Source organism: Lampetra planeri, chromosome 17, assembly GCF_965212315.1.
Source record: "Lampetra planeri chromosome 17, kcLamPlan1.2.h2, whole genome shotgun sequence".
Classification (NCBI taxonomy): domain Eukaryota; kingdom Metazoa; phylum Chordata; class Hyperoartia; order Petromyzontiformes; family Petromyzontidae; genus Lampetra; species Lampetra planeri.
In genome coordinates this window covers 4410462-4414417 of record NC_136123.1, presented here as the reverse complement: position 1 = coordinate 4414417, position 3956 = coordinate 4410462, and positions in this window count along the sequence as shown.

The following is a 3956-nucleotide window of genomic DNA, read 5'->3' as shown; positions in this document are numbered from 1 at the left end:
AATACATTTCACAATGTGTACCTTGCATAAAAATGTCCACTCTAAAAACAATGATGATTAAAAAAAGTATTCGTATGAGCATTTGTCCATGTCCGGGTACTGCATAAGCTAAGAACCTTGGTTAAAATGCAGAGCTCAATTTAGTGCTGCGCATTCAATTGATTTAAAAATAACTGATTTTCGCACGTGATTTAAACATTAATATTCCCATCTTTGTAGAGCCACAAATGCACTCTACTATCCACTGTAAAATTAACATTAAAACCATGTGAAACAGTTTAAAAAAACAGACAATTGTGTACTATGGCATAACTCAAATCAAATATAATATTTAAAACAAATATACAGTACTGTACTTGCAACTGAATTGTTCAAATAAATGTAATAATGCTTTCCAGGTAATAGCTTGAAAATGTTAACTTGAGACGTAACAGTCTCTGACTTGGTTACATTAAACGATGGTGAATTGAAATAACATCCATGATTATGGTACCGTATTACCACAATATGATTTTCCTAAATGCGTTTCTGAGGCGAGACGTTCTTGATCTGAACTGGGTCTCCCTCTGGTCCAAAACTTCTGCAGAATAATACTTGCTATAAGTCTTATATATAAAGTACAGTTACATTTATTTGAGGACGAGACTACTGGGACACAGCAAAAATAATCGGAAAAAAATCCCCTGAAAATTCTGGCCCATTGAGGTGTGATGTGGCCTCTTTCAGTGGGCTAACGCTTAATTTGTTTTGTGAACAAAGAATACCACAACTTTAGCCAGCCTCACTCATATAGCACGAGTCATTAATGAGGACAATACCAACTTTGCTCCTATTATTTGTCATTATTGACAAAGACCAAGTAGCCTTGCATTTATCACAAAATTAAAAACAAAGTTGTGCGACTTTCAGACTTGGAAGGGTTGAAGAGCGTGAGTCAGTTGTCAGAGCCGTGACCTTTACGTTACGTGGCCTGATGCATGCGTTAGCATCGCATTGTCACACGAAAGTCGGATATCGACTTATCAGTTTTGACTGCGCCACTAAGTAGCCTTAGGGCTAAGCCCTCTCTATTGACTGGAACTATATACTGTATATGGCTAAGAGTAACACCAATAAAATCCTACAGACACGAGACGTGTCTTCGTGAAAGAGGTGTTGATCTCATCATTTATAACTTGGTTATCCCAAGTTGGCTTGATAAAATGTTAATTGTGTACACAATTACCCTTAAGGTTTAACTGTAGTGGCGTTTTTGCATTGCCCTTTGATGACGTGCTAGGTAAAGCTCCGGCTAATACCAGTTTTTTGTTTCCATCAGCAGTCAGCATCATCAGCATTAAATCATCATCTTTGTCATCAACGTTTCAAATAAATTTGACGTGCAACGTAAAGCTCCTGCTAATGCCAGCTTTTTGTTACCATCAGCAATTAGCATCATCAGCATTCAATCGTCATCTTTGTCATCAACGTATCAAAGACATTTGATACACCAGACTGCAGGGAAATGCGGCACTGTTTTCAAAATATATTAAAGTACATGCATCATAGATGCATCATCATTACCAGCAGCAGCAGCAACCACATTGCCGGGAAATGATTCTAACGGTAGGATATTACTCCACCCGTGTGGCTTCTCACATCCGCAGGGCAGGATCGAATGTTGTGACAGCACACAAGCGCACACCCTGTGCAGATGCCAATAATGCCCGTGTAGTCACACGTATGGCCGTGATTCCGCTTACTCACTTGAACATCTTGCAAGAAGTGGATGTGGTGTGGTCGTGTGGTCGAGTGGGAGAAATGCCTCTGGAGTAATGTAGTCGACCCGCTAATGCTGCCTCGTGGTGATGCCCTGTTAACTGTCACGGCCCGAACACGGATTGCAGCGCCTAACAGTGCACAGTCGCGCTCATTACATTCAATGCACTAAACGTGGGTATAGTCTTCAAGCTTGTACAGGAAAACAATACGGTTCAATCCAACGTTTCCCCAAAGACTCGTTCTTTATGCATTTAGTACGTATTAAAGTCCGTTGGGTCTGGAAAACATCTGGACAACCAATGATCATGATGGACATAGCCCTTCTCGATCTGCTTGTCTACTAATATTATAATACCAGACTCTTGATGGGATTCAGAAAGTCGAAATCAGTGCAAAGTTTGCCTTTTAAACAAATGCTGCTGGAAAACATTGTTATAAACGGCCCCGGGCTGATGGACTAACATGTTATTTTAGTTTTTCTGCGGTCAGACAGGGCCCTGTTTATTTATTATTTAAGTCACCCGGATAAACCACATTGAATCTCAAGACTGTTTTATGAAGGCTGGCAAAGAATTACAGTGGTGCCCAGGGCTTAATTTGTCACGGCATATTTTCCAAAGCCTCCCCAACCCCAAACGCCACAAACCCACCCTACACCCCTCCCTGACAGGGGTGGTGGTGGAGGGGTAAGGCAGCAACATGTTTTCTGGAGCTCAGCCCTAGACAGCTCTAGCTGAAATTAAGCCTTGGTCGTACCCATCCCTATGCACGACACACTTGAAAATATATTTCTTGAAATGTTAATTTTAGTATTCAATATAGCTAGCAAAATTCTAGAATTCATAAAAAAGCATAACACTGCTCCGGTTTAAAGTACATTTTGACTCAATTAAATAGCCAAGTGTGGTGGCCAATATCACGCCTGGGTGGCTACTTTTACACCTCTCCAATTTCCAAGAACTTCAGAGCAAGCTAAACAACAAGGGAGAAGTGCAATTAAGGTGAGCTCATAATTTATTCTGGGCTTTACGTGTACAGTATATGCAAGAGGTGTCCTGACCTCTATGAGTGACATATCAAAAATCTCCACAGTGACCAATAGCCACAAGATACACACACGTCGCATGCGGTAGCCACCGTAGCCGGTTCAATCGTGCTGGATAGATGTGGAGTTTTGAATGCCCATATAGTAATCTGTGGGATTACCCCGGGAGTCCTTATGTCTGCACTGAGTGCCCAGGTTCGATCCTGCTTCTGCAGATTGTTTGCTTTGTTTTAAATGAAGTTATATTGAAAAGTTAAACGTTAGTTGAGTCTCTCTGTGTTGAGCTTCACTTGAACTGCCTGTAAAGCACATGTGGCCACCCGTCCTATAGTATGTGTGATGCTACTGTACCAGAATGTATCATAAGAAAAACGTATACTGTATAAGAAAAAGCAAGGTACCATCATTGGATGCAACTGTGCTCTTATATTTCACAAATGTGTTTGCAACGGCACAGCCGACCTGACTTGTCATTCAAATCAATGAGCAGATCAAATTAATGAATACATGAATAACTGCATAATTTTGAATGTAAAAGTCCTCTGGCATAAAAAAATAAAATCAGAACTCACCGTTGCTTTGTGAAACCGCCTTCTAAGTTGTGTGAATACCAACACGAATAGTCAGGACAAATAACGATACCTTTATGAGTCCCAGATGTTTTGCAGTGAGCTTGAAGACATGGACCTGCACTGCCCCCAACTGTTCATTCAATGAACTGATCACTAGGGTCGGTCAATTTACGTGGATACCATAGTGACTGCGAGGTTATCAAGGTTTGTTCTCTTTCTCTGGCACAACATAAACCCCCGGAATGTGTTCCCTTTGTTCCGATAATGCTCTTTAAATGGACCGAAATCCATCCGTTCTGATGATTATAGAGCATAACCAACCACAGGCAGTATGTGTTTTATCTACCTTATCCCTGCTACCAATGCTGCCAAAAATGAAATTCCGAAGTGAAAACTGAAATATGTACACACTTCTTTAAATCCTCTTGCACGAACCTGAAGACCCAATACCCCGTGAAGCATTGTATGAACTTAACAATTAAGTGGTACCATATGAATAAAACTAAATAATTTATGAATACAATAATCGCTCAAAATCGTTGAAATGTGGAATATGCATAAATTAAAATACATTATTG